The following is a 13809-nucleotide window of genomic DNA, read 5'->3' as shown; positions in this document are numbered from 1 at the left end:
ATTAGCACTCTTCTCTTTTTTCATCTGCTTTGTATGGCCAGATGCACTTAAAGTGAAATATTCGCTAGCGTTCGCAGTTCAAGGGCAAACATAAAACACAAAACGAGCAGAATAAGCGACCTTTGTTGTTTCGGGCACAGAAAGATTCTGAGAATTTTACTCAGAGGAGATGCAATACTTATACGCTAGCGACATCTTACTTACTATGCAAGGGTGGAGTTTACTTCGCCAATATTCTCTTTTCGCTATCCGCCTTCGTTGTTTCTATTATAGCGGCTACATAAATCGTTATTGACAGTTCTGTTCGGGAAAGCACACAAATGGACAGAACAAATGTACGGGGAAATGGGAATGATTCCAGTTTTTATCAATTTAATAAAGCGGGTTTCGGATGGACCAGGAGAATCATAAAACGATTTAAAACGAGATTTACTACTAGCGATAAAAGTGTGACTTTATTCTCACGTGTTAGTTTTTGAAGTGACATAAAATGGAGATCAGCCAAAGGCACCATGTGTCTATAATAAAGGTGGGGCAACAAAGATGCAGTGGTTGGCATCTCAACATTTATACTATATACATACTATGGGATTGTAATGTATAGCATATCAAACAAATCTTAGAAAATATCCGATTCGATTGGTATGCAAATCGTTAAAATCCGTTCGTAGCAAAAATTGTTATTAACGTGCACTTTATTTCATAGAAACGTGACCTGTTTTCTGATTTGGCACCCTTAATGTAAGACGTAGTCCTACGTCTGAAATAAAAACTGTTTGTTGTTGTTGGCACTCCCTAATCACCTAGCGGTATGAAATATACTTTTCGATCTATTCTCAAACCTTTCAAATATACCCAAAAAGGATCATAAAAATCAGTCGAGCTGTTATGGAAGAGTTCGAACACAAACATCGCGACACGAGATATATATTTTATTTCTGTATTAGGCTAGCTGACCCGGCGAACTTCGTCCCGCCCGAATTTTTTTTTCATATGAATTCTTTCGAACATTCACGTTTTATTACCGAGCCAAAGTTTGTGGGTTCAATCGCCGAACTCTCCATTGATTGATCTTTACTATTTCCATTTACTATAAATTTCCTATTACTTCAACTAAAACTTGCCATCTATGTAAATAAAAATGTAGAGCTCAAACGGACCATTCCTTTTTTGTGTTTTGCGCCTAGCAACACATTTGGGCTTCCATTTTTTATTTATATAGATGACTAGCTGACCCGGAAACTTCGTCCCGCCATAAATTTGTTTTTTGTTATAAATACCTTCAAACATTCACGTTTTCTTACTATGAGCAAGTTTATGTGTCCAATCGCAGAACTGATCATTGATTGATCTTCTATTCGACCCCGTTGAATTTACCTCTTACTATAATTCCTAGTATTTCTAACAAAACTCATCGTTATAATATCAGATTATTTTCAGACACAATTCTCGTTCAAGATTTTTCAACCACTTGCAAATAACATGTTTCTCCGTTACATGGAATAAATGTTTTATACAGAAAATATTAGCCCTAAATCGGACAATTCCTTCCTCGAGTTCTGCTCTTATCAACCTCTGCAACCACCCAACTCCACGACCACACCACCCCCCCCCCCCTTAGAGAGGGGGGTGGAGAGTCTAACCACCATTGAAACATTTATTGCACCGTAAAACCTCCTTATGCCTAATTTGGTTCCATTTGCTTGATTATTTCTCGAGTTATGCAGGAATTTGTGTTTCATTTGTATGGCAGAACATCCCCCCCCCCCTTACAGAGGGTGATGGAAAGTCTAACCACCATAGAAACATTTATTGCATCTTAAAACCTCAATATGCCTAATTTGGTTTCATTGGCTTGATAATTTCCCGAGTAATGTAGAAATTTGTGTTTAATTTGTATGGCAGCCTCCCTTTAGAGAAGGGGGAGGGGTCTCAAATTATCACGAAAACCTTCCCCGACCCCGAAAATCCCTACAAACCAATTTTCATGTGGATCGGTTCAGTAGTTTCCGAGTCCATAAGAATCAGACAGACAGACAGACAGAAAACCATTTATATATATATATATATATATATATATATATATATATATATATATATATATATATATATATATATATATATATATATATATATATATATATAGATTTTCTTAGTTAATCTCAGATTCAATGCATTTAATGAAATTTGAGCATATTAATTAAAAGTAGAAGTTCCATTTGCATAATTGAAGAAATGCATGACATCTTTGCCATACATTGTACGGTACGGAAGAGCCTGTAATCTAACACAATTTTTCATCACTCAAAAAGCACGAAACAGTTATTCGTTGTGATTTAACATTACAGCCTCGAATTGGTAATCCAATCCAACTTTTGGAGCAAGGTCAAGAGAAATTTATGTTATGGCAGTCACAAAAACAATCAGTGGAAGAAGATTCAAGACGCTGGGTGATCAATAACACGCAAAAAGCTTGTCGATTCGATGGAAAGTTTTACGGTGCTGGACTGAAAGGAAGTGAATTTGAATCATTTCGCTATTGACTATTATTCTGCTTGAGTCACCAAAACTTGTACAATGTGAATTGATTGCTACACCTTTGTGCTACGCAGCGTATTCAAGGTGCAGTCACTCTGATTCAGGTTAATCACGTTAGTATGATTGCGAATTGGATAGTGTTCTCAACCTTGCGTTGGAATCAATTAACGACTTGCTTTTTTTAAATATAAATTTCTACTCATTCTATCAATTCTGCACCGTCAAATAGGGCATGGTTTGCAACACTTGAATGTCCTGAATTTCCTTTTCGAGTAATCCTTGTTCACCCACGATTAGATTTCTGATTGAATATGTAAACCAATTGGCATTTGAAGTACTGGCGATTTTATTATTAGTATCGGAGGTATGTAATTTATTTTAAAATTCGGGTTACTTAAAGTTATTCAAAGTGAAATTGAAATTTATTGTGAGTTTTGAATCTTTTCTATTATTTTCTAAAATCATAGAAAACATACGTTCTTCCCAAAAACAACAATCTAGTCACAAACATTTTCCCCTATCGTAGAAAATACTGAATAGTTGGAGAAGTTCGATAACTAGGTGAACACTATATGACACTGCACTATGGTCCAGGAGGTGCATTTAAGTGGAAATTAGCATCTAGAGCTCGACAGTGATTCTCTAGACAAAAACTGTCTTCGACAAAGTTGTTACATATAAAAGAGCGCTCATTTCTATGTTATCAAAAATAAGGTGACCAAAATTGTCGATGAAATGAACAATCTAACTTTCTTATCTTTATAGATAGAGGTAAACATAGTTCGACAATATTGTAGCTCTGGTTATTTTAAGTAACTTTGTGGAACAATATTTCTTTCTATCTCTTCAAATAACCGATATAGCGCTTTTTCTCTAGGTTGAGTTAGGGTTACCATTAAAAAAAAGGTTTTTTTGCTTTAACTTTTATATGTAAAATTCTACATCAAAACTGTCTTCAAATGACTTTTAGAGCTTTCCAATCCACGCATTTTACGGTGCATAACTTATATGTACCTTAATTCTACTCAAAGTTATTGATGTTTTTTCCCCGAAAGCACGACCTTTTCATTTGCTAGTCGTTCTTTTTGGGGCAAACATAATAAAAAATTATTGATGGCATTTTAAAGAGCACATTTGATTCTACATAAGGTGTAACTTCCAAAAGAGTGTTATTTTTTGTATTTGAGTAAATTAAATTTGAAATTATGAGTTTTTGCATATAAATGAACAAGTTGCAATATTTAAATGCATATAGTAAGTGTAGACTTTAAAGTAGCATCACTTCAGTTCAGTCTTATAGGCACTCAACATGGAGGTTCAAAGAAGACACATTTTTGTTTTTGTTTTCGGTGGACGAAATATAGAAGACGTTATACAATTATTACGAGAAAAATGCCAAGATATATGTGTTTTGAGTGCCAGAAAGTGCCTGAAATGCCAAATGCTGAGCCAAAGGATGAAGCGTAACCGTGTTCGGGAAATTACAGAAAAAATTTCTGCTGAAGAACTGGGCTTCGCAACAGCTTCGGATCCAGTATTATCTCTTAGTAATAGGCAAACACCAGAGTACTCCGATCTTCTGATTCCGGAAAATGCTAAGCATTTGATTTTGTAGTTTTTTATTTGTATGATTTTTATTTATTACTATGAATTTAATTTCCATTATAACAACTAAAACAGGTTAATATGTACATACGGAAGATTATAAAAATAAATTTGAATAAAACAATAGGAACAACAAAAGTTTGGTAAAATGATGTCATAAATCAACTCATCGCCAGTAGACGGCGCCAGTGGTTGTGTGGTTAGCGTAACAGCCTCACAATCCGATCGGCCTGGGTTCAATCCCAGCTGGCGTCGTTGGAATTTTCTGAGGCGAAAAATCTCTGGTTACGTCTTCCTTCGGAGGGGAAGTAAAAGAAGTTGGCCCGGCTCATGAGTTGTTGAGTCTGATAGGTAGGAACAGGTGGAGTCGCCTCCCTGATGTCGGTGATTGGCACTGAAGTGGCGGAAATAGGCCGACGAAAAATAAGCGAAGATAAAAAAAAACTCATCGCCAGTAAAATATGTCAATATATTACTAAAAAATAACACGTCGAGCCCCGAGTTGTTCTTCATACGGTTTCATTTGGAAGCATTTGATAATTTGTCGGTCCCCGCTTTTCTTTTTATACAATAAATATATTTTATTGTAGAAAAAAAAATAGTCAGAAATTTTTCTCGTAATAATTGTATAACGTCTTCTATATTTCGTCCACCGAAAAAGGAAATCAACAATGTGTCTTCTTTGAACCTCCATGTTGAGTGGCTATAAGACTGAACTGAAGTGATGCTGCTTTAAAGTCTACGCTTACTATATGCATTTAAATATTGCAACTTGTTCATTTATATGCAAAAACTCATAATTTCAAATTTAATTTACTCAAATACAAAAAATAACACTCTTCTGAAAGTTTCACCTTATGTAGAGTCAAATGTGCTCTTTAAAATGCTATCAATATTTTTTTATTATGTTTGCCCCAAAAAGAACGACAAGCAAATGAAAAGGTCGTGTTTTCGGGGAAAAAACATCAATAACTTTGAGTAGCATTAAGATACATACAAGTTATGCACCGTAAAATGCGTGGATTGGAAAGCTCTAAAGATCATTCAAAGACAGTTTTGATGTAGAATTTTACATATAAAAGTTAGAGCAAAAAAACCTTTTTTTTCATGGTAACCCTAAATCAACCTAGAGAAAAAGCGTTATATCGGTTATTTGAAGAGATAGAAAGAAATATTGTTCGACAAAGTTACTTAAAATAACCAGAGCTACAATATTGTCGAACTATGTTTACCTCTATCTATAAAGATAAGAAAGTTAGATTGTTCATTTCATCGACAATTTTTGTCACCTTATTTTTGATAACATAAAAATGAGCGCTCTATTATATGTAACAACTTTGTCGAAGACAGTTTTTGTCTAGAGAATCACTGTCGAGCTCTAGATGCTAATTTCTACTTAAATGCACCTCCTGCACCATAGTGCACTGGGATAACAACTAGTAGTGATGCATTTTCAATCCTATCAGAAACGTGAAAAAAGTCGAACCAATTTGAAATGCAATTTCCCACAATAAGAATGAACGGAACATACACACACACTAAATGAATCCAAACAGGAAATAAAATCCGGCTTACAGACTTACTGCTGGAAATGGATGCTGCAAATACATCAGCCGAAAATCCCAAATGGAGACACATGGTACTTGAATAATTTATTCAAAACATTCGTTGGGATAGTGCTCTAAATGCATAATTCTGATGTGTCGAATTATTCCGAACTCGTAAAAATGGTATCAAACTAAAAACGATTCGACAAGGGGGATTAGCAGGTGCAATAAGCATTTCCTTTTCCTGCTTATTCCAGTCGCCACTGACTCTCGGGCAACATGTTGAAACATTCACAAATGATCCAGCTTTTTTTTGTTTCGTTCTAAATGAGGGCGGGGAAAACGAGACGTCTATTCTACCCCAGAATAGATAACAAAATAAAAAAAAAAAAAAACAAAAAACAGTGAGTGGCATACCTGGCATGAGAATGATGTTTGCAACCGTTTATGTTATTGTGTATGAGTCGGTATGAATAGTGGCATTGCAATGTAAAAGCATCTTGCAGTGAGTTTTGAACGCGTTCTTCGTTACCATATTCCAAAGTATGAGAAATGTGGAGAATCTTGTCTGTGGAAACATAGTTAAACGATGCAAATTTCCTATGGGCGAAAGTTAGTATACTGATTCAACTTTAGTATAACGATAAACAAATAAAAAAAACTGGTAAACAGCTAAGGAAATTTCATTTTCTTTCAACAAACCATCACGGAGCTGCATCATTTTATTTTTCTAAAATATTTGTTCAATTATTCATCCTTTCGTCGGGATGATGAATCTTTTCATAGTATAATTCCCACCACATCCTGTGGGATGTTTCCTTCTGAATTTGAATTCGAATGTAAGGATGATCTCTCGTAGGCGAAATAATATCATAATATAGAATAACGCTAGAAAGCCTCGGACTTGATATATGCATTGTGGCTCATTGGCCTGGAAAATTAGTGTAGGGGCCAATATGATCCGGCAAGCGATGCTGACCGTGATGGTTTCCATTCCAATAAATCTACATTCTCTTTCGTTCATCGATTGTTTGCTTTGCTTTCTTCCTGATTACATTGTAGATATTTATTTGAAGCAGGATGTTGCCGGTTGATACATATGCAGAAGTTGTTTCGATATGCGCCATGAGCTGCTTAAATGTATATCGGCATCTTTTTTTATCCCATGTGAACATTGAATACTTCTGAAAGCATCTCCATTCCATAGGTGCCTTGTGAACGCAGGATTTGGGTCATTCTTATTATAGGGAATGTCGATACTGTCGATACAAAGCCACCCTTCGATACTGATAGATCAGCTAGTGGACAATTATTGTTTGGCTGGCTTTCATCTCGACCATTTCCTCTGGTATATATTTTTATCAATTGTGAAAAAAAAACCTTAATTACTAAATTCTTTCAATGAATCTTTACGAAACTTCCTAAGGAAGATCTAAAGAAGATTTTTCGATGTAAGAATACGTTTTTAATTTCTGTACTGCGGTGTAAGTTCAAAGTTTCGAAAACGAGAGCGTTACGTTGGAGACGTTGGAAGTTTTGAGCGATAATATGTCTTCGATAATCACTTTATTCGAAAGAACAATGTCTAAGAATTATATGCTTGTTACTTATTGATCCGAACACTTGTTTCCATAGCCTCAAAATTTGAAAACAGGCTATTGACAGGCCCACTCGGAAATCGACTAAGTAATAATTGTACAGTGGATGGAGCATGTTGTCGCTTGCTCGCCGCTGTGCTCTCCTTTTCCTAATCTTGTTTCTACAGTGGTAGACGTTCGTTTAGCCGCACCCGATTTTTCCACAATATTTTTTAAAAATAAGTCAATTCTTTGTAAAGTTTTGCTCATAAAAGACGATTATTGTTCATTTTCAATTCATTCTAAAAAAAAAGGTATAAATTCACTTTTTTGTTTTCTAAGTAATTCACTTATGTTTAATCAGGGTGGACATTCGTTTGGCCGCATCCATTTCAATAAAAGAAAATTTGTGTGGCAAATTTTGAGTCCAATCGGCAGCTAATATTTGGTATGTCCACCTCCATTTCGGATCACTTTGAAAACTCGATTTGGCATCGAGTCAGGCAGCTTTTAAAGTTTTGCCATATTGATTATAAATGAATGAATGAATGAATATTTCGAAAGATTTCTGAAAGTTTTTCTTGTTAGTGTGTGGTTGGATGAGTATAAGTATGGAATTGTTATTAACATAAAATTCAACTCTTTCGAACTTGTTGGTGGTCCCGAAAAGAACCGATGGAATTGGAGTGGCCGTGTAAAAGAAACTGAAGATGTTTGATACATGATTCACTTTTGTTTTCGTGAGAATAACACGAGATTTTCATGATCACTCCATGCGCAGAATAGAAACTGAGGGCGCCACTTCACGGTGAAAACGAAATAAAGTCTATATAACCATGCATAAAAATCATTTCTTTTTTATCGTGATGTGGCAATTTTTCATGATTGTTCCATGCGAAAGCAGAACAGAAACCGATGCTTTTGACGAATTCACGTTAGATTTACAACCAGATGGCGCAGCGAGTAAAATGATGATGTTTTGTTTTTTTTGTCGTTCAAATTTTTTAGAAAAATCAGAATTTATCGTCAAATTTCCCGGTTCCACGTATTCTTTCTTCGCTAAAAAGGTTAGAAAATCGTCATTTTACAATGTGGTATGTATATTTTGAAGAATGGCTAAGTGTTGTAACTTTAATTTTTTTCAACTAGATAAACGATGAGTAGCATATGTTGCGCTAAAAATACTGCAAATCCTTCTTGTATCGGCCCTTACATCAATGATATTAGGCTGTCAAAAAAGTCCTGCGGTATTTCCGCGAGGTGTCGTTGTAAGCGCGTAGTTCTAGTTGTATTCATTGTATCGAGTCATACTATATCTTGTTGGAAAGGTATTTTTGGGCGCTATAATATAGTCCTTGACAGTATTTTGTTTGGTTAAGTCGTTCGTGAGTTATAGTGTCGAAAAATATGGAGGAAAATAAAGAGAAAACCCGACATATTTTACAGTACTACTATGACAAAGGCAAAAATGCATCTCAAGCTGCCAATAGAATTAGTGCAGTTTATGGACCCGATACAGTTTCCATTTCCACCACACAATGATGGTTTCAACGTTTTCGTTCTGGTGTAGAGGTCGTCGAAGATGCGCCACGCTCCGGAAGGCCTGTCGTCGAAAATTGCGACAAAATCGCTGAATTAGCCGAGAAAGACCGGCTTAGTAGCAGCCGTAGCATCGGCCAAGAGCTGGTGATAAGTCATCAAACCGTTATTAACCATTTGAAGAAGCTTGGATTCACAAAGAAGCTCGATGTATGGGTGCCACACACGTTGACGCAAAAAAACATCTTTGACCGTATCGACGCATGTGAATCGCTGCTGAATCGCAACAAAATCGACCCGTTTCTGAAGCGGATGGTGACCGGCGATGCAAAGTGGGTCAGCGCAAATGGTCGTGGTCGAAGCCCGCTAAAGCGGCTCAGACGGTGGCCAAGCCCTCATTAACGGCCAGGAAGGTTCTGCTGTGTGTTTGGTGGGATTGTCAAGGAATAATCTATTATGAAAGCAGCCCTATGGCCAAACGCTCAATTCGGACTGGCCAAACGCTCAACTGGACCGCTTGAAGGTAGCACTCATGAAGAAGAGGCCATCTTTGATAAACAGAGGTCGCATTGTCTTCTATCAGGACAACGCCAGGCCACACACTTCTTTGACGCGCCAGAAGCTCCGGGAGCTCGGATGGAAGGTTCTTTTGCATCCTCCGTATAGTCCGGACCTTGCACCAAGTGACTACCACCTGTTTTTGTCCATGGCGAACGAGCTAGGTAGTCAGAAGTTAGCCACAAAAGAGGCCTGTGAAAATTGGCTATCCGAGTTTTTAGCCAATAAGAAAGCGAGCTTCTATAACAGGGGTATTATGAAGTTGGCATCTCGTTGGGAACAAGTCATCGAACAAAACGGCGCATATTTGACTTAAAACAGATGATTGTAACTAATTTTATGAACAAATGAAAATTCAAAAAAAATACCGCAGGACTTTTTTGACAGCCTAATATTTAAGCGGAAATTAGCATCTAGAGCTCGACAGTTATTCTCTAGATAAAAACTGTCCTCGACAAAGTTGTTACATATGACAGAGCGCTCATTTTTATGTTATCAAAAATAGGGTGACCAGAGTTGTCGATGAAACAAAAAATACTTCTTCTACTTCTTTGTAGAAAAAAGGTTTTCTTCTTCTTTGTAGAAAAAAGTTTTTTCCCTATCTCCTGAAATAACCGATTTTCTAAGTTGCATTAGGGTCACCATGAAAAAAACTTTTTTTTGGACCAACTTTTATATTTCAAATTCTATATGCAAACTGTGTTTGAAAGACTTTTAGAGCTTACCGAAACAAACATTTTTACTCAAAGTTATTGATATTACTTCCCAAAAAATACGCTCTCTTCAATTGTTTGTCATTCTTTCTGGGGCAAACATATGAAATGTTTGTCACTCTACGTAATGTGTGGTTTTCAAAGCTATGCTTTTCAATTGACATTCGCGATTGCACAATCTCAATTCACAATCTCAATTCAGCCAGCGAGCAGACAACATTCTTTTCTCATGCTGAAGTTTTTTACAGAGGCTTTACACGATAAACATTAAGAATGAATGAATGGAAGAAAAAGCAAACAGCGGTGCGATTTTTTTTTCGATGGGAGCACCGGGTCGACTTTCATACCGTCTGTCAAAAGCGCTCCTGTATGTTTGAATGACACGTAAGCTATTGTTTTTTATGGGGGAGCGAATATAACAACAAATTTGTTCGAGGCTCCGGCAACAGATTTTTGATATGAACACATTTTTCCCTATTAGTCTTCAAGAGAAAAAAATGAGTTCTGCGTGATTATTGAATTTGGCTGTTGTCAAATATAATCGAAAAAAATCCAGATAATGACATTATTGTAATGAGAATAGCCATAATTAATAAGTGCCATGAGCAGTGCATATCAGATATCGTTCTAGCCTTCCATTAACATCCCACCTGTCGGAAAAAGTGGTCAGATCTGGTAATATACACAGTAGAACCTTGATTATCAGCGAGCGGACGAACCGCGGAATATCCGAATAAACGAATTTCGTAGCAACTCTCAAGATATTCCCGGAATTTGTTAGTGAGTGGTAGACTGTTAATAAAATATGAAAATATAAATAATTTTCATGCCGGAATATATAGTTTCTAGTTTGTACCTAATTTTAAGTCCTTTATTACGTTATCCTCGGTGACCTTGCCAATCAACTCCGCGAATAATCGGGGTCTTATTGTATTCTGTTCAAATGTGTGCTCAATTTTTCACTCATAACTATCATAATGTTTATTATTATAATAATTCAATCAATTGTTCCCACACGAAAATGCACACGCGTTTACTCCATCGATGACAAGATATGTTAAAACATGTCAGGTCCAGTGGTTGAAGGCAGTGGTGGAAAATGAAACCAAGCCTAACGAATATCCTGAGGTCACCGTCCATTCGATAACATATATGGTTTTGTGTTGCACGTTTATCGCACATCGACAAATTTATTTCGACGGGCACATAAGTGAATATGTGAATTTATCCTGAGCACGGCAGTGATAAAACTTTCAAATGTCATTTAAACAATTTCATAATTGTGGATAAATTTTCACCGAAATTCAAGAACCGAGTATTTGGAAGAAAGAGTCACATCACTTACCTAAACAATGCTTTTCAAGGAATGATCAACCTTCTATCGCGAAACGGCAAAATATCCACACGAGAGGAAGTATCGTTCCATTTCGTTTGAATTATGAACGTTACTCGAAATTCAAACTCACATACTCGCTTATTCCCCGGCAAAAAACACTGCCTTCAAAGCATCCAACACCGCTGTCTATCACCACAATCCCTACGGTATTTGCTCAACCCTATTGATCACTCGTCACGGCCATTTACCGGGCGGATTCTCCGCCTTCACTGCGTTCCCTTGCGCACTATCCACTCGCTAATCGATCTTTAATTCCCGCCTGCATGCGGTGTTTGTTTACTGAAGTAATAACGCGCGCGCGATCGGAATATTAACGAGATTCACACCTTTATTATTTTGGAATGACCCAACAGCATCCTGCATTGATGACTGTAACAGCTTTGATTCCACACATATGTCACATATGCAGCTCAGGCACGTTTGCCATCGCAGTCGTTTTTCTGCATAAAACACATTCACAATGCTTCCGAATGGTACACTGACCCCTGACCACCCCTATCCGGGGAGTTACCCGAGGAGCTGGCGACGCGCTGATAATGGTACAAATCAACAATCAAAATACCACCACAGGTGGGGTATGTCACTGATTTTTCGGTTGAATTCAAACCGCGCGAACTTTCTCCTAAAACCCCGAAGGATGGTCTCCGGCTTGTGCGTGTGGCCCGGTTGAAGGTTCGTAACGAACTGTCCTCGCACTGTTTACCGCTCCGGTGTTTTCTCGGTCGTGGTGGCCGCTGATGCCAACTGACAGCATCCGCGTGAGATAGGAACCTTTTGTTTGCTGGGAGTTTCGCCGTTTCGAATGTGGGCTGACGTTTTGGCGGGATTACCACGCGCATGCGCCCTCTTCGGCGGCGGAATCCGTGACAGCACTTGGACCAAAGTGAATTCACGAATTCACGGACCAAACGGAAGGATAGGGTTGCACACGTAGCTGGGATACTTCTTCTTACGAGAGCACCTTCCACAATCTCGTTACGGAGGCGGAGCGTAAACAAATTGTGTGCTGAGTAAGGTTTCCAATATTTGATTACAGCCGCGTTGAATGGATGCTTCAGTCGTGTTGTTGCATTTATGAGTAATATTGACCGGTATTGTGGTTGATATATTTGTGATATGATGGAAATACATTCTGGCGAAGTTGGGGACTTGAATAGCCATTGAAACGGCTAAGATTAGAAGCGTATTAATGCGATAAAATCGTTGTCGAATTCGGAATTTTAAGGCATGATTTCTCGCGTAACTTTTAACGAAGTGCTATGTACCATTTATTTACAGCGAATTCGTTTTTGTTCAGTTACAATCCCAGTGCCACACTAACTGCTGTTAAAACGATTTTTATTCACTCAGTTTCAACCTAGTGTCGCACTAGGTTCAACCCGAAAGCTGTTAGTTTCGCACTGAGATATTTCACAGGTTCGCACTTGGGTTCACCAATACAACTATACCGTACTGTCAAATTCCGAGTAATCTAAAAATAAAGACTATGAAAATGGAAAACCTACTCCTTTTGCTTTTGTATTATTGGAATCGTAATCGAATTCGAATTCTGATTTTGAGAAGTATGTTCGCATTAAGCTTCGTGTGCCTTCATTAGGAGACGAAAATAATGATGGATATTCAGGAGGAACAAACATGCTTTCAAAATCAAAATTATGAATGAATATTTACTTTAACGTATCGTTTTTTTTTAATTTTATGTGATAAAATAAGAGTTTTTTTCCAAATTGCAAAAACATGTTGAACGAAAAATGTGTCTGATGATGATTTTTTTAATATAATAATTATTATTTGTAGAACAAACAGGAAATGCATCGACAAATTGTTAAGTAAGTGTCAGGACTACATGTGTTAGGTAACCAAACAATATGAAGTAGAAATTTTCATTCAAACTTTTATATATTTACATTGCACTTGGCCCTTCTGATCTGACAGAGAATAATTTACCCCCCAAACAATAATATCGCCACCAGACGTCGACACTGTATATTTGTCATCGCAAATATAAACAAATCAGACTATATAACGCACACCAACAAACCACCGCATTCGTGAAACTGAAAAGGTTTTTTTACAGAGTCAGTTTGGCACTAACTCAGTTTTAAAAACGAATTCGCTATTAGGCTGACCAAACAGTTCAAACACCAATTTTTTTTTTAAGAATTTTATCAAGTGCATAATACCTAGAATAAAATTAATCATTCTTTGGCGAACTTGATTTGTTCTCTATAACTATATTTAGATGATGAAATCTATATTTAGATGATGAATAGATTTTGCAAAGGAGATTGTCACTCTTATTCCTGTTTTCGAACCAATACAAAACGTTCGAAAGA

General features: G+C 37.0%; 1 protein-coding gene across 2 annotated transcripts in view; it reads right to left on the bottom strand.

Moving 5' to 3' along the window:
* Positions 1 to 12144, bottom strand: part of LOC129763265 (5-hydroxytryptamine receptor 1A-alpha) — a 271724-nt gene extending 259580 nt beyond the window's left edge. For both annotated transcript variants that reach the window (XM_055762163.1, XM_055762164.1), the window contains exon 1: positions 11423 to 12144. The gene's annotated coding sequence lies outside the window, so the exon portion shown is untranslated. The remainder of the gene's footprint in view (positions 1 to 11422) is intronic.
* Between the last annotated feature and the right edge of the window lie 1665 nt (positions 12145 to 13809).

The sequence above is a fragment of the Toxorhynchites rutilus genome, chromosome 1 (genome assembly GCF_029784135.1).
Source record: "Toxorhynchites rutilus septentrionalis strain SRP chromosome 1, ASM2978413v1, whole genome shotgun sequence".
Lineage (NCBI taxonomy): Eukaryota > Metazoa > Arthropoda > Insecta > Diptera > Culicidae > Toxorhynchites > Toxorhynchites rutilus.
This window is presented reverse-complemented; position numbering and strand designations above follow the sequence as displayed.